Genomic DNA, 18209 nt, shown 5'->3' on the forward strand with positions numbered 1-18209 from the left:
CCTACATTTGAATAGTTGGGAATAAGTTTTGCAGCCATGATCACATATAAAACATATGTTTGAAAAAATCTTACGCTTCACTCTTGATTATCCCAAATAAATACTCACATTAAAATGTATGTGTCAAATGAGAGAATGTTCGGGTATGACTTAATCATCTGAAACACATACAACTGTTCATTTTTGCAGTTTAGTGCAAGGATAATGAAGTATGCAACATCCATAATTATTAAGGCCTAGTGATTTTTTTCATATCCATGTGTCTGTCAGGTAATAATGAAAATGACAAAAGTCACAATTCACTGGTGTGTGTGCATGTACACAGTATATTTGTGAGTTTCGTGTATACATTCATGTACACAAGTTACTGAATGATTATACAAGTGATTTAACACCATTAAAAGAATGAAAGCATTATGTTAATATGGATTACGTAACATAGGTACAGCAAAATGAAAATACACAAACATTTTCCCTGCTGCGGAAAAAAGATTTAAAATGAGATACTGATATCTTTAAATGACTTGGCAATACACCTGCAGGCTCCTATCTGAACTTTAAAAATAAAATATTTCACATTTAAAAACAAACAAACATGTGGCATGTAAAAATAGTCCTGAAATGTTTACCCTTTTCAGGGTATCTTTAAAAAGAGTGCGTGTGTGTGTGTGTATGTGTGTGTGTGTGTTAAACCAATAATAAGCTCACTAGCATTTCTGGAAGTGGTAGAGGAAGGAGATTTTTCAGAGAGAGCCCCATGACCTTTCTTAAATTACAGACAAGTTTTGGGATTTCATCTTAACTTTAATGCATGGAAAGTGCATATATTCAATGGCGCCGACAGACTCACTGAGCACCTAGGCAATGTGTGTGTGTGGGAGGGGGAAGGGGGTAGTTCTGTGCCCCCAGAAAGGATGGGACTGGGACTAGTCTTCCCCAGGCAGCACTCAGCGTTGCCCTGAGTGTGCTTTGTGTGGCTCCCGTGGGGATTTGAAGGGCCTGGAGCTGCGGATGACATGGCTGCAGTAGTAGCGGCAGTGGTACCCTTTTAAATCGCCAGGTCCCAGGGGCAGTTGCCCCCTTTGCACTCTTCCTCCCCCCCCCCCCCCATGCCGTTAGAGGGCCTGCACATATTATTTGCATGCTGGGTGGAACAGGAACACAAAACACCTTCCTCTACCAGCTTTGGGTGGGTATTTTAACTAGGGATGTGAATGGGTAACCACTTAACCAGTTCCCCTTATCCTGGCAGCAGCCCCCGGCCTGCTGCCACTTCAGCCTCACGTGCGGCTGCCGACTCCCAGCCCACATGGGAGCCACTCCAGCCCGCCTGCCCCATTTTATCCATTAACCAGTTAAACATAACATTTAACCGGTTAATTAATTAAATGGGATTTTACATCTCTAATTTTAACCAGGCTTATATTTTAGGTCCCCAAAAAGAAGTGCATGTAAATGCTTAATAGTTACTGGAGTTTCTCAGCTCCTGGTGTAAAATGGAAGCAAGTTGCATCTTTACATTAGCAGGGATTTCAGTAGTCGTGTGATTTGCAACATGTAAATGTGTGTCCTTACAGGTTTTTGGCTAGCCTCATAGTTGAACATGTAATTTAGAGATCTTGTGCCTCGTGTGTGAACTTTTTTTGAATATGATGGAAATGGAGTATGGATCTTTAACTAGTATATTTTATCAAACAGTACAAAATTTTGAGTGAGATTTTACATACCTCTAAAGACAAGAGGACTATTCCAGCAGTCTATGCTTTGGACCCTTTGTTTATTTTAGAACAGCTTTTCTTTAAAAACTTTGACTGGTACTATAATGGGCACTAGACCTATGACTACCTTCAGTATTTAAAATCTTATCATTATTTTACACATAAACCATTTTTCTTGAGACCAAAAGCCTAATTCTGATTTTGCTTACATTGGTGCAAATTAGTAGTAACTCCATTGCAATTACTGGTGCTAGTGAGGTGTAAAAATGGTATAACCTGAGATCTGAATGAGTCCCTAACCTAAATCCACGTTCTGGTTTCCCTAAGGTAACAGTTGATAACAATCTTGACAAGAGTTCAGAAGTTGAGTAAACTAGTTATTGGAGGACTAGTCAAGAGCTTTAAAAATAAAGTTCCTGGAGCATCACATGTGAAAACCAAAGCTGTTTTAGGGCTTTATCGCTCTTCGGTAGGATGAAATGCATTGCTGTAGTCTGTCCATTAGTGTGAGAACTCTTATCTGGAAAAATAAACTTCTGTCTAGCAAATTGAAGCACAGTGAGCCAAAATCAGATGTCGTGCAACTACAGTGAAGTGATGAAATAGTCCCAGTTGTTTTCAAGTTTTTGAAAGTACATTCAGTGCTGGTGAAAAGCGCATGACTGGCAACAGCTGAGAAATGCCAGTTTTATCTGTAGAAAAGAGAGTACCCGTTCAGTCCTCCTTCACATCTTCTCTCCTCTATCTCTACCCATTTCTACAGGGACTGTTTCTGTGGAAGAAATGATGGAGCCGTCTCTGTGTATATTCAGTCTTTGGCCAATCTGCTGCAAATACCAAGAGGGCAGATTGTGATTGGGGCACCTGCCCACCACCAGAAACTGAATTCAGCCTACCCCCTCAGTTCATGTATGCCACTAAACAGCTTTCAGACAATAAGGACTTTTGGTCACTAATGAACTCTCTCTCATATCAACAAGTGATTTAGAGGTAAAAGGCTCTATCTTTTTACCAGTCCTTTGGGCCATGCAACTTCCTGTATCACATTTCTTAAGGCTAGCATAGCAATCTGCCCAGCAAAGCAATCCCCCCCCCCCCCCCCCCGCGCCTGTTTTTATATCCTGTCACACCAAAAATCTCAGAGGGTTAAACTGTATTAGTCTGTAACTTTAAAAACTACGAGAAGTCCTGTGGCACCTTAGAGACTAACAAAAATATATAGAGAATCATGAGTTTTCATGGGTAAAACCCTCTTCATCAGATGAATTGTTACACCGAAGTACAGCCACGCAATGGAATTGCATCTCATTCTTAACTGATCTTTCTAGAGCAGGGGTGGGGAACCGAAGGACCAGGGGTCAGATGCGGCCCCCAGCTTGCCTGGATCTGGTCCCCAGGACTCAGGGCTCCTCCCTACCTAGCATTGGGGCACCCACGCTGGCACTCAAGCTCTCGCTGCCCCCTGCATGACTGATTAAGTTCCTCACCCCTGTTTTAGAAGCTCTAAATTGGGCCTGGATTTATATTGGATGCTGTAATTTAAACAATATTGAAAGATTGAAAGAGAAATTGAAGATACTTGCTTTCAGAAGAACTTGTGGCCCTCTTGTCGAGGTTGCAGGGATCTTCCCTTTTTAGATATATATGTAAATTCCCATTCAAGTTAACTTTTAATGAAATATGCTGTTGGAGGAACCACAGGCTAACAACACCTTTTTCGTGGCAGACTTTCATAAAGTTAGGGCCCAAGGACCATGCTGTGTATGTGTGTGGCGGGGTGGGGGGGGTAGTAACTACACCTGCATAGGCAAATTGAGCTCTTAGGCGTTGATGTGCCATGGATGTGCACACACAAAGCCCAGTGTATATGCAGTGTTCAAGGAAATGTAAAAGCATCATAAAAAAGTGTCCCTTTGTTGTCATGAGAAGTGTGCATGTGTTGCATCAAGAACACTTTAATGGCTAAGATACAGCTGGAGAACTTACAATACAATAGCAACTTTTCCTAGATTTGGGGTTTGATTCTGCTGCTGTTGAAGTCAGTAGGAATTTTTCAGTTGTCTTCAGTAGGACCATGATCACAGCACTGATTTTGTAAGCGTTGTGTGTGATGCACAAGAGCTGCTATATCTCTTTGTTGAGGGGAAGGGTACATGTATATAGGTGTCAAAATACTTTTATTTCTTTTGGTGTAATATTACACCACAAAGGCACTTTTCTTGAGTTTGGGAACAACAGTTAGTCATTCAAATAAAGCACAGTAACTTGAGTGTTATTTCCAAGACTGTACCAGAATGCTTTAAAAAAGAGTTTGAAATTTATTCATAACTTTTTTAAAGACAAATACTTGAAAATTTGTTTTTTCTTTACTTAATATATCAAGATTTGGATTGTCTTCTGTTTCCCTTACTGCAAGCAGCAGTGTAAAGAAAGTGAAAAAGCAATACAGGATTCCCTGCTCAAAGTGTTCATAATGTCCTTTGCGGTTGCAGCAGAAATGCAGAATCCTATATTTTGGTATAGACATGAGAAACTAAATGTCAAAGATTTTGTATTAGAACAGAAACAATACTATTCTGTAGATGATTTGGCCTCTTTAATAATCAATGAACAGAAATTTTACAACGGGGAAAATGCTGTGTGCTGGATTTAGTTTTACCAGAGATTGGCTCCTGCCCTGTTTCCCAAAAGGTTATCCTAATGAATGCAAACTTAATTCTACTCTCTTCACAATATGCTCCTAGGATGGTCTTTAATTGGGCAATCACATCAGTATAATAGCACAGAGGATTGGGGGGAGGGGGTTTACACAACCTTCAGTGCACATATGCAGCATTTTCTACTGTGTGTGATACTTGGAGAGTCCATGGAAGGCATGTGTAAAATTGTGCTTGTCAACAATGTTACATGTTTTCATCTGAAATAAAGCACAATAAAGCCACTTCACTATTCAAATAGGGGTGGTTGCTAGTATTAACCCTCTGTATAGACACTTCCAAAAGAAAGTGTGTAAGTTTTCAACTTGGTCACAGCGAGGAAGGTAACAGCATAATCATCGAATCTGCAGCTGCAAAGGTGAGGCTTAATTTATCCTATACACATATGCTTCCTCATCTTCCACCAACTTTGGCTTAAGGAGACAACTTTGATTGCAGTTTATAAGTTTTATTTGGTATCAGAACTTGCTGGGGAGATTGCATTTTAGCAGTTGAAATAAAAAGGGAATAAAAAAAACCCAGATGAAATGTGCATTTTCTCCCTGCTCGGAGGAAGGCCTCAGGGTGCGGGCTTCAGACCACTTTGGAGAAATATGGTGTTCCTCAACCATTCTCCTGTTACGTTGGCCTCTCTAGGCCAGCTGCCTGTGCTGAAGGAGTTTGAGGGAATTGCATGAGAAACCAAACAAGTGAAAATCAGTTCTGGAGTGCTAGGAAATGCCACAAGGGAAGATGTGAACTAAATTGATAGCCTGGAACAAAGAGCAGAATCAGTGCAATGCAACATAAACTTGAGACGGAGAGTGAAGATTAGACTCTTTACCTTCTGATAAACGGAAAGAAAATAACATGCTGAAATCCTGTTTGGAACATCCCAATAATGGAGCTGGGGAAACCATATATACTGTATATATTGGGACTCCTAAAGGGAATAAAAGCAGCTAGTCCATGCATCTATTTTCAAGGACTGGTTCTATGCTGTCCTGAAATAATATTTTCTGTCTGTGTATATAGAATTCTTCTAGGTAAGCCGACTCCAACTACGTATTCTGTGTAGTTGGGAGTTGCATACCTTAAGCTGAGCTACTGGGTCTAGTGTAGACTTGGCCTTAGTTTGACTACATGCTGCAAGAATAGAGTATTTGAAATATTTACACTTCCTTCTGTGCATAGGTGGCTAACTATCCTTCCCATCACAAATCAGCTAGAATGGTCACAGATGAGAGACTGCAGAGCTTTTCCGAGATACCTCCAGTATCCCAGAAAAATTCTGCTGCATCCAAGGAACATGTCTGCTTTTCCAAAAAAAAATTTGGAAAAGCAGACGCGCTTTTTCAGCATCCCTGTAAACCTTGTTTTACAAGGAAGAAGGGATGTTCCGAAAAAGGGTTTTTCTCCAACATGTGGCCCAGTGTAGATGGGCCAAATGTTGGAAAAGCCTCTTCCGGAAAAAGAATTGGAAAAAGATACACAAATTATGGTTTGCAATTTGCGTATCTTTTTCCAAAACCTTCCCTCCCCAAAACGGCAGTGTAGACACAGCCTTGGTGTGTGGCTCAGTTCAGAGAGAGTAGGAGTAGGGAAGATGAATTTGGTATCTTTTCATCCAATGCGAAGGAATAGCCAAACATGAATCAGACTTCTGTCTTTGTGCCACAAACTGTCCTAGCTATCCAGAGCAAACTCTTCTTTTTCTGTTTTTGGAGTTGTATATGTGATTTCCTACTTATAGCACTATACAATACAGGCTGTATTTAAACTTTCTCAAGGAGAATGATAGCTGTTATCAGAGCAAAACCACACTTACTTGCACTCAAATGTTCATTGTCTTCAGTCTGAGGATGTAAGTGAGGACTGAGTAAGAATGGAACAAAGACTTCCAGATATAGCCCAATCTCTACATGCTATGTTTCTCCCAGCAGAAATCGTGTATTTCAACCACTAACAACAGCCCTCACCCTTCCTCAGTGTGTCTTGGGCGGGCCTTCACAACTTACTGCCATGTCTCAAATCATCCCTGGCTTGCAAAACTAGACCAAACAAACTTTACATCCTCTGAGAACAAAAATAGCTGCTCTCTGTGAAAACTCTTAATGTTTTCTAATCTTATTACTGTATGTAACTTGTATGTATTAATGTATGCTAGGGGAAAGCGCAAATGGGGCTTTTAGTTATTATTTCAGCTCAATATTAACACTGAGGGTAGAATACTTGGTTTTATGGTTAAAAATAAAGAGTATCTCCTGTCAGTATATCTCCAGCTGTAGAGGATTACGAACCTGCATCTGTGTGCTCAGGTTTTCAACTCTGTGAATTACATTATACCCATCAGGGCAAATAAAGGTGAAGAGGAACTGATACTGAATTGGTCTATCTTGTTGGAAAAAAGTGATCAATAAATACTGATCTTCTGTGAATACGTAACTTACTCTATTGCAAAGTGAGATTCTGTTCTCAAGAAAACGGCACTATCTTTCTGGCAGTGCTGCTTCAGCATCTAACACCTACCCGTGCACTGACAAGAACGTTTATAGTAGATAAGTCATATTAGAAATGAAAGCCATTCATGATGACTCAGTTCAGTAAGTGGAAAAAAACCACTGGAATCTTTGATAGGAGTAGGTAGACAAAGCATGTCTATTGTTTCTTTTATAACTGCCAGTGCAGACCTGGTGCACAGTTTTTCCCAGCTGCCTCTTCCACGAGCTGGTTTAGCAAAGGACTAAAATATCAAAGTACATTATGGCAGTGGCTGATCTCACTGGAGATCATTTGGCTTATTGCTGATATTAGGAACATTTGTTGCCTCTCTATGAAAGCGAGGTTGAGAAATGCTTGCTTTTTTTTAATGTGCTGGTAACTGAGGAAGAACTAGAGGAAAGCATTTGAGAGCAAGGGGATTAGACGTGAATTTGTCAAATTACGGTGTTACTGTAATAGCACAAGATCTTAGAAAAATTTAACCAACGTACTGATCAATCATGTTATTCCACAGCCCCAACTATTCATTCCCAAATATTGGACCCAACAGATAAGTAACATTTTCTTTGAGGCGTAGTCCATAGGAGAAGCACTCACTGTGAGGATCTGGAAAGCCAATTGTTTTCCAGTGTTATTGCACAAGTTATAAATATGGCAGAAAAATGAATCCCTATAGACTAGCAAATACAAGCTATGAATCTGGTGGCCTTTGACCAGTGAGGCTTTGTTATGGAAAAAGTTGTCACTAGCCTCTCTCTACAACTCCCGTTACAAGGACAACGTAAATCAAATAGATTTGCCAGTTCTTATTGCTGGGCAAGCATTGACAGGATGTCCTCAATATGCAAGTTTTCTGGCTTCACTCCCACAAATCCAACAACTTTGAGTCCCAACCTGGAGTAAGGCCTCATCTCCTGGTCATCTCCCTAAGATGCTATCTTATTCAGCTGGTTATCTTTCATTGATAGTGAGAGAAAGACATATACTGTACTCCCAGTCAGGCAGGATAATCCAAGTGGAGTGTGAATCTGAGTCCATGTCCAAAAATACAAACTGAATTAAATAATCCTAGGTGAACAAAGTGGCCCCTACCTAAGTAGCATTAGTAACTCCACTCTCCTTTGTCTTCTCCTCTTGCTAGCAGTCCCATCCACTGGAACAGTTTTCATTCCTTCATGGCTCTTGAAGCAGGAATGCTGTGTACAAACCACTGCCTTTTGTGAGAATCATCAGGTTCTGAGAAATCACATGGTTGATGCCCAGAAAGGACAAATATGGTTGTGGACTGCAGGGCATAGCCTTCACGCAGTCAAATGGGCTACAACGCTGATCTGTGAGCATGCCCAGAGAGTAGTAGCCCCACCATAGACTTGCCACATCTGTTAGCTACTGTTTGCCTCCTGGCTGTGGCTGAAGATCAACCCACTGAGTAATCCCCAAACCTTAGGCTGGGACTGTTGTAAATGAGAAAATCAGGGTTAGGAGAAAGTTCAGTTCTTGGCACTTCTGGTCCTTCCCTTGTTCTAGGGACCCACCACCCCAGCGGGTAGCTCCACTCCACTGGGGCTTGCTGTCCTCTGGCCTCTGTCTGTCTCTGTCCATCCTCCCCAGCTGCCTACTAGCAGCCCTTTGTAGCCCCAAGTGTAGCCCAGTCCTCTAACTGGCTCGATTGGAGTCATCTGCTCTGGTCCAGGGGACCGGGGCTCTGGGTATCACAAGGGCCAACTACGCTGTGACACATGTCTTGATAGTCCCAGCCCGGGACATGTGTGCCAGAGTAGCCTATCCTGTGCTGGGCTGGTTAAATTTAGTGTTCCCATGTGCAAAATCTAACACTGCCTACCTGTCCTCAGAGAATGCCGGCTTGGACTCTGTATCAGGGTGGTGGGCCGTTGTGTTGTCCAGAACCAACTGTGAACCCAGTCTCAGGGTATGTCTACACTACCCCGCTAGTTCGAACTAGCGGGGTAATGTAGGCATACCGCTCTTGCAAATGAAGCCCGGGATTTGAATTTCCCGGGCTTCCTTTGCATAAGCGGGGAGCCGCCATTTTTTAAACCCCGCTGGTTCGAACCCCGTGCAGCGCGGCTACACGGGGCACAAACTAGGCTTCCTAGTTCGAACTACTGTTACTCCTCGTGAAACTCAAAGGGACACAGATTGAGCAGGACAGTAGAGCATTTGTCTCGTCCCATCCACCAGAGTGCTGCATTTGTGGAGTACTATGTTAGCACCTTGAAACGCCTCCAAGGGAAGGAGATCTATTTTTCTTTACATTTTAATAGTTCCTTAAAACCTTTTCAATGCCTTTTGACTTCAGTATCAGATTTGCATTTGTAGTTAGGTAAGTAGCTACACAGTATTGTAACAGACATATGCCCTGCAGAAATCAAATGGGCACAATTCTCAGCCTCAGTTCTTGGTTTTGTCCTGTGTTCGCCCCTAGTAGTATTTTAATATGGTTTTATATTTGCATTTAATATGTCACTTAGGGCATGTCTATACAGCAGGGCAAAAGTAGAATTAAGCAATGCAACATCAGCAACGTCAATTGTGTAGCTGAAGTTGAAACAGTTTAATTTGGCTTTTGACGCTGTCTACGCAGTAGGAAGTTAAAGAAAGAACACTCTTCGACTTCCCTTACTCCTCATGAAATGAGTGTTACAGGAGTCAGAGTAAGAAGTCCTCTAGCTCAACATTATTTCAAAATAAAGGCTGGCAGTATAGACACACTATTATTTCTTATTCCGAAATAATGCTGCTGTGTAGACATACTCTTACTGTGCATACCTCTTCTGATTTTTCTCTGTCAATTGATTTATCTTTGCTGAGTTATTCAGTTGTGTTGATGAGGTATTTTAAAATTACTCAGTTACAAAAAACTAGGCTGACTTAGAAAAGAGGGCCAGAAGTAGGATAATTCTGGATTTTAAAATTCTTATTAACTCAAAGCCCTGAAGGCTTCTTCCTTCCTACTGTTGTTTTATGTGGGACAATGATCTTCCTTATTCACAGCAATTACAGTCTATGATAAAAACTATATTTAGATGATCCATTAAATCACATTATAGAATAAAGATTCCTTTGGGAAATTTACAAATCCCAATCAAGTAAATACAGCCCATTTTATTAGGAGACAGGAAAAAAGCTGACAAAAATCCTTCCTGGTCTCACTACCGTCAGACAGCAAATCTGTTTTATTAGTGCAGTAAAGCATGTGTGGAACATTTTGGGGGTCAAGAGCCACAGAAAAATCAGTTGACGGCCGGCTTCTTCCCCCTGCCAGGCAGAGCCCTGGCTTGCCTGACTCTAGCTCAAGGGGGTCCAATGGGCTGGAACGCTGAAGGGAGAAGCCCTGAGTCTTGGGGGCAGATTTAGGCAAGCTGGAGGCCATAGGTTTCTCTCCCCTGCAGTAAATAATAGATTCTGAAGCCAACTAGCAAAATAGTACGGGGAGGGGGGATTCTTTTTCCATGTTGTTCATTTCACAGAGGCGTCTGGAATTGCATTTATCATTTAGTCTGAACAACAGATGTCACTTGTAAGAACAGTTTTAGTTTTTCACCCACTTCACAAAGTACTATATTTCACTACTCTGCCGTAATTTACTTGGAAAGTTAATTGCTCTATTATTTTGCAGTGACCTTGAGTGTCTTTCATGTCTGAAGAAAATGACATTTGGGTTTTCTAATTTAGGTGCACAAAAGAGTTGAAAGAGACAGCGCTAGTACCTGATCCACACTGTGGAAAAAGTGCCTCTGTTAAATTATAGGCTGCCAAAGCTGGGACCAAAGATAACATTATTAGGCGTTTACATTAAATATGATTAATGGGACAACAGGGCTATCATTTGGGCTACCTCATGTATGTATCTTATTTATTTTCATGGTTAGGATTTTGTCATTTAAATGAAGTGTGTGCATGCCTTTCTCTCTCTCTCTTTTGTAAGCTTAATGCTTACCTTGTATATGCTTGCTTTTTGTGATAGCATCAAGGTACACTCTGACAGAATTTTGGAAAAGGTGGGGACTTCATTTTCTCTCTTCTAATGATAAATATCTTTAGGGTTCAGGAGAGTATGAAATCTTCTTATAGTGGAAAAGCTTATACGAAACACAGACAGAGTTGTTACTTACAGATCTAGGCTATGAAAAAAATAAGACAAAAAACAAAGGCCTGGTTTTCAAAAGTACCAAGCACTCTCAACTCCCTTCAATTTCATCTAGAGCTGCTGGCACATGGCACATTTGAGAATCATGCCCAAAGAGATCTGGGAAATAGAAAAAACTGTTTAACTGTAAAACACCGAAGTCCTCCTGATTCTGCAGCATATGTAGGATACATATATAAAATAAATATATTCCCATATAGGATATGTTGCAGGATGGGGGCTTTAGTCTTTAATCTCCTTTTTAGTAACATGGACTCAATAGAATAAACTGATATTCAACATCTGCTTGCTCTGGTATAAACTGCCTCTTGCTCTTGTATCAACACTGCAAAGAAATTTGAAATCTGGGAATAAATTTTCCCCCTTTGTTTTTGCTCAAAGTCTGCAAATTATGTATAAAGGTACAGTTTGAATATTAATGACTAAAGGAAAATACTAGTCATTCAGAAAATGTGCTTTTTACAAAAGTTAAGCAAAGTAGATACTGGGTGGACAATGGAACTGATGTGTGATGCTTTATGGTAATGCCAATGCCACCCAAAGATCATATGGAATCAGGTCTTAGGCCATGTTTATACTTATTGTGCCAGAGATCGATCTTCTGGCATTCGATTAAGTGGGTCTAGTAAGGACCCACTAAATCAAACTCTGAGGGTGCCCCAGTTGGCACCGGTACTTCTCAATTCACAAGGAGTAAGGACCATTTGCTCCTGTCGACCTCCCACTGTGGAGATGGCACCAAACTCATCTTTTGGTACGTCAATTCCAGCTACACTGTTTAAGTAGTTGGAGTTGCATACCTTAAGCTGACCTCCTGGAGCTATTAGAGTATGTCTACACTGCGGGCTAAGGTTGAGTTAAGATACACAACGTCAGCTATGTTAATTGTGTAGCTGAAGTCAAAGTATCTTAACTCAACTTTTGGCGCTGTCTAAACAGCAGGAAGTCGAAGGAAGAACACTCTTCCTTCAACTTCCCTTAATCCTACTGAAATAAGGGTTACAGAAGTCGGAGTAAGAAGTCTGTTATTTTTAAATAACATGAGTTATTTTGAAATAAGCGTACAGTGTAGACATAGCCCTATAGACCTGTCCTTAATCTGACATGCAGTAATAAAATTTGCAAAGCCACAGAATCAACACTTTTCTATGCAAAGAACAGAAATTAAGATTACTACAGCAGTGATGTTCCTGCAAGCCTTTTTCTTGAAAAACTGCAGTGTATTTAGCACACTGCTGCTTACAGTGCTTCGCTCTGAAGATCAGAGCCACTGCTGCATAGAAAAAGGGTAAAATGTAATATTTACGTAGTTTCAAACCAGAGCAGTGACTGGGTGAAAAATGTAGCTGTCAACTCCTGTCTCCCTGGGGAATCTTTGGCTTTTGCGATTTGGGAAACTGGAAAAAAATGGAATATAACTAGAAAAAGCAGACTGTCCAGGTATCACTATGAAGCTAGATGGTAATTATATCGATGTATGCTTTAAGCCTCTGTTCAAGGTCCTAGCAGCAATTTGAAGGGATAGAACAGGAAGAAGAGTGGTTGGGAAGAAAAATGAAAGTTGTTTGCTTAATTAAGATGTGCATTTCTCCTTTTTAAAGAAATAGTATAATCTTATACAAATGTATGTACGCATATTATATATAAACCCAAACAAGAACATTTACAATGTTTATCATATACATTGAAGACCCCTTCAGAATTTACTCCATAAATACAATGCTTGATAAGATTTTTGTCCAATCAGTATTTGGTATGCTTTCCATACTTTTTACAATTAAAGGACATCTTAATAAATTATGTTTACTCAAAAATGTACACTGGTGACCATCACTAAGGGTGTGTTTTTACACAGCAAAGTTATTTCAGAATAACGGCCATTTTCTGAAGTGTATCTATGAACCATTCACAACCCTGCATTGTGTAATTTTCATACATGTTTAGAAGGTTCTGGATACTCCATCTGAACTAACATCACAACAAAACAGTTGATGCCAAAAGTAGTACAGAAAGCTGCTGCTTTTTCCTCTGCGGGCTCAGGTGGGGATACTTATCAATGTCTCCTGTACAAATTGAAGGTCCTTATGTATATTCTTTTACCTAGGATCTCTATTAAAGCATCAGCTTGGAGAAGATGTGAATTGAAGTTTGACACCCGTGGCACTACAAGTAGATGATTTTGATACCAGGATGACAATTCACTGTAGCAACTGGCTCAGTTGCGGCCAAAGGTAAGCATTTCTTCTACTTCATTGCCAGGATTATATCCCAGGGGAATCAGCATGGTTGCTTCTGAGCTATACAGGGCTCTTAGGAATCAAAATAAGTCTCAAGCTGTCCATTAATCATCCAGATAATAAGCCATGGGCAATCTGGCATTTCATCTTTGTGTCTATGGCTTGGTTTTGTTCGCTCACCAGCATGTGTAATTCCTCAGTTATTTTGACTTCAGCTATTTTGACATTTCTCAGCTGGATTAACATTTATCAAGTTTTGCTTGCTCCAGGTTTGAACAGTCTTTTAGTCTTCGTATGGGTTTGCAGATTACTTCTGCTATATAAAACACGTATGACTGTGATGACTTTGTGTGTCTGCAATGTTCAGTATCATCTACTTGCCATTTCTAATACACAACTACTATCATGGTCCTACATCTTGCCAAATGTAGAAAATTTACTAATGATTTTTCTTATGATGTAGTCTTCTGTATAATTAAAAAAAAATCTTCAGGGGTTATATTTGTTTGAGCTACAGGTTGGACCTCCCTCACCCAGCACCTTCAGGACCTTGAGTGGTCCCAAACCACAGAGTTTGCTGGACCAGGGTAGGTCAAGCTCCCTATCTGGCTGTAGACTCTGCTCCCAGCTGGGACTGTGCACCCTGTTGCCTGCCGCTTCCTCCAGACCTGCACCGTGCCAGCCCTCACCAGGGCTGTGTCCCCCACCCTGCCAGCCCTGAACAGTGGCCAGCCCTGCTGTCTCTAGCCCCATCTGGGGCTGCGTTCCTTGCGGCTAGCCCTGGCCACGGCTGAGCTCCCCACCGCCAGCCCAGCCCAGGCTGCACTTCTGAACCTGTCCAGCCAGAGCTCCCTGGTCCAGCAATATCTGTTGCTGGACCAGAGAGTCCCAGATTTTAGAAGTTTAATAGAGTTTAATATAGAAGAGACCATTAAATCATTGTGTGACCTTTTGATTTAAATTCTCCCTCCCCTTTAACATATTTTTTAAATATAGACAACATTACTAGACGGTGACAAGTAAGAATGTCTAGAGTGTGTGTCTGTGTATGCACATTTGTGTATAAAGGAATAAATATGATGGTGGGAAAATAAAGATCTGTTGCTATACATAGCAAGACCAGGAGTGAATTATGCAGGTCATCCCTTATGAAAGTTTACAAAAGCTTCATATACCACGTCATTCTATATGTGGTGTATATGCTATTTAACTGACAGGAAAACTGTTTTACTGATGTTTGAGACAGCTCTGTTATGATTGTTGAATGCAAATATGTAACATTTCACCTGCAAAGTCAGCTGTGTTGGTATCATGATTCAGCTTGCAGAAAGAGACAGAAAATATAACCACTAATTTAGAAATGCTGAATTTACTCAAGATATTTTTAATGGGCATAAAAATGTCAGTGTTTTATTCTGATATCTTGGCATCTTTTGGGGATAAACGTTGTTGCTTATGGAGTCCATTTGGAAAGGGATGTCCCTCCTATTTCCTATAGTGCAACAATGTAGTTTAAAGCCCGGCATGGTCATGAAATACTGGGCCTAAAATCTGTCACTGGACCAGGACTAAATCTTATTTGTCAAGAAACCTGAAATCTGTGTAATTTGGTGGTAGAGAGAGACCGGAGCATTTGTTGGGGAAGGGAGTAAATGACCCTCTAATAGGTTTGGTTTTTTTAAAGAAGAAACTGCTTAGATTTAGACTAGGGATGTTAACTATTAATTAATAAACTAATCGTATAGTCGATGGGATTTCCATTGACTATTCGATTAGTCGATAAAGACTAGCGCACGTTCCACATTTGAAATGTACAGAAGCACCAGCAGGGGGGCTCAAGCATTTCAAAGCTGGAAGCCGCGTGGAGCCTAGGGTCAGTGGGGGATTCCCCGCTGGCCCTGGGCTCCATGCGGTGTTTCAGTCTTTGAAATGCTGGGGCTCTTGTACATTTCAAAGAGGAAGTGCCACTGCTGTGCTCCTGTCCTATCCCACAGAGCAGCAAAATTATGTAGGCAGTGGCAGCTGCCCGTCAGTATATAATTATGGGGGCAGGTAGCAGTAAAGTTGCTTCTGGATTTCTAGTTTAACTGGACCTAGATTGCATAAATTCACCAGTACTACTTCAAACTAAGATCTCTCCAGACCTTTGCAAGGTAAGATCAAGGCCAAGACTGTTTGGCAAGAGTTCCACAGAAAGCCAGGACCCTGCTGAAGTGGTGGTGTTGGTTCAGCAGGTGGGACCTTGGCATCTAAGCAATGTCCCAGCATAGCATTAGTGAGCACTATGTCATATCTTGGTTGAGACCTGAAATAGAGATCTCTGATTACGGGTGGTCATTAAAGATCATATGGCATTTTTTTTCAGGACTAACTCTGATCTCTAGGCCTTCTTCCAGTTTAAGTAACTACATCCTGCCTAGCTAAATTCCTCTTGTAGATTCAAATGGACACAGTATTTTTTATTTTCTTCCTCTCTTACTCTGTGTTGTTTTAAACAACTGGTGGATTCCCCTCAGAGGTGGCTGCATTTTAGCACAGGAGAATCCTGTCTGAATGTAGCACACACAGATTTGAAAGGGTGTGTTAAGAGTGTTGATTTCACAAGACACCTTAGCATATGCCTAATGTTAAGCAGGATTACTCGTGTGTAACATTAGGCACATGTGAAAATATCTTGTGGAATTGGGACCTAGATTAACAGACTTGAAAATGCTACAAACGTAACTGCAGAATCTCACCCAGAAGGATTTAATACAGTAGTTCTCAAACTGCGGTTCGCAGACCACTGGTAGTGATCCATGGCTGCAGCTCAGCCCCTACCTTCCCCCCACAGCAGGTATCCTTGTCCTCCCTCTCCTGTGAGATTGAAGCACCAGTGCTGGCTTCCCGCAGTGGGAGGAGGGGAGAGAAAGTCCCAACCCACACTGCACGATCTGGTCGGAATCCGGTCAATGAGAGCAGTGAGAGGCCGTGCCTGGGAGTGGCACAGGGCATGAAGGCAAGTAAGTGCCCTCAGAACCCATATCCCCAGCCCTCTCACGTACACATCCCTCCCAAGACCCTGCATTCCTAGCCTGCTCCTGCACCTTCCCTTGCTCTTGCCTCCTCCCCCTAGTCTGCAGCCTGCTCCTGCACTCTACCTCTCATTTAGCCCTCCTGCACCCCCATCCCTCTCGTTGGCAGCCCTGTCCCACACACCGAATCCCTCATTTTTGTCCCAACCCCAGAGCCTAGGGGGCGGGCCACAAAATCCAGAACCCCAGAAGAGTAAATCTGGTCTATGGGAAGTCATGAACCTCAGTCCTCCATGTCTCTCTGCCTCCCCAGTGAGGCTAGCGCACCGGAGGGATGAAGTGTCAGAGTTAGGGGCCACATCAGTGAGGGGTGGTTTTTTTTTTTTATTGCTTCTCACTTGCGTAGTCCCCTATTGGGGGGACGGGGGGGTCAGTGGCCCCTGACTGAAAAATGGTTCCCTATCTCTGCCATTAATAAAGAAAACATGGGAACTTTTTGTGTTGGACATAAATTAATATTTTACTTTATTTAAAATGAAGTTTCATAAACAAACAAAAGAAAGTTAAAGTGCTTGATCTGTTTAATAATTTAAATTAATATTTCATTTCTTACTGGTTAAATTAAACCGTTCTCCCTAGCTGCAGCACTAGCAAAATGGACTTGGGCATAATTATGTAATTAACGGCGGGTTTCCATTAGCAGCTGGTGGTCTAAGGAAAGATTTGCATTGAGCCATGTGGGCCACATCCAAAAAGTTTGAGAACCACTGATTTAATATGACAGTCTTTATCAACTACTTTTAAACTGTTTTCCTATAGCAACTCTCTCAATATATAAACTGCATAACCCACAGTACTACTCACCAGATAGGTCCTCAGTATCTATATTTAAGTGTAGCTATTTTGCCATCTTAAATCTCCTATCTCAGTTTTCAGTATTGGACTAGAAGACCTCTTAGTGACGAACAGGTATGTTTCACAGCTTGATTTTTCTTGCTCAGTCTGATAGGGCACGTTTACACAGCAGGGCTAAAGCCGAAATAAGCTATGCAACTTGAGCTACCTCAGTTGCGTAGCTTATGTTGAAATAGTTTATTTCAGCTTTTGGTGCTGTCTACAAAGCAGGAAGTCAGAGAGAGAGCACTTTTCCTCTGACTTCCCTTACTCCTCGTAAAATGAGGGTTACAGAAGTCGGAGTAAAAAGTCCTCCAGCTTAACATTATTTTGACCTTAGGTTGAAATAACTGCTTGGAGTGTAGACGCGGACTATGTTATTTCAGAATAACGCGTTATTTTGAAATAACACGGCTGTGTAGACATACACATACTTTATGATCTCTCTTAATCACAAATATGGCATAATCATCAGAATTTTCATTTTCTGAATGCTGTGATATACTATATAGCAATAACTTTGCTAGAGCTAAATTGGACCGTTGCCATAATATCCTCCTTTTTACATTAGTTATAATCTCCTCTTTAGTTAGGTCATGAATATCCACAAGATATTAAGACACCGACTTTTTGGAATCTGGTACAAACTGATCAAATGTTTCAAGCAGAGAGATTTGTTGTAGGCTGTCAGATCTCTTTCTTAAGACCCCTATGTGGTCTTGACCTGTTTGCTTATACATGGCTTTATTTAGTTGGTATAAAAATACCTAGTACTCATGACCAAGTGCACAGGGTTTTTTGGGGAGGGGGCAGTTGAATTGATTAACCAAATGTTTTGTGTTTGCCCAAGTGGTATCTAAGTTTCTCTGTTTCCCAGGTTTTAATGACAGAAGGGACCATTAGATCGTCTAGTGTGACCTCCCTCACAACGCGAACCATAGAATTAGACCTAAACTTGGTATTTTCTGTAGTTAGTC

General features: G+C 41.2%; 1 long non-coding RNA gene across 1 annotated transcript in view; it reads left to right on the plus strand.

Annotated features, from left to right (window-relative positions):
• The window catches only part of LOC102453666 (uncharacterized), a 106009-nt gene that overhangs the window by 44584 nt on the left and 43216 nt on the right, over positions 1–18209 (plus strand). The window contains exon 3 of the long non-coding RNA XR_332225.4: positions 13192–13318. This is a non-coding gene — a long non-coding RNA (uncharacterized LOC102453666). The remainder of the gene's footprint in view (positions 1–13191; positions 13319–18209) is intronic.

Source organism: Pelodiscus sinensis, chromosome 2 (genome assembly GCF_049634645.1).
Source record: "Pelodiscus sinensis isolate JC-2024 chromosome 2, ASM4963464v1, whole genome shotgun sequence".
In the NCBI taxonomy this organism is placed as follows: domain Eukaryota; kingdom Metazoa; phylum Chordata; order Testudines; family Trionychidae; genus Pelodiscus; species Pelodiscus sinensis.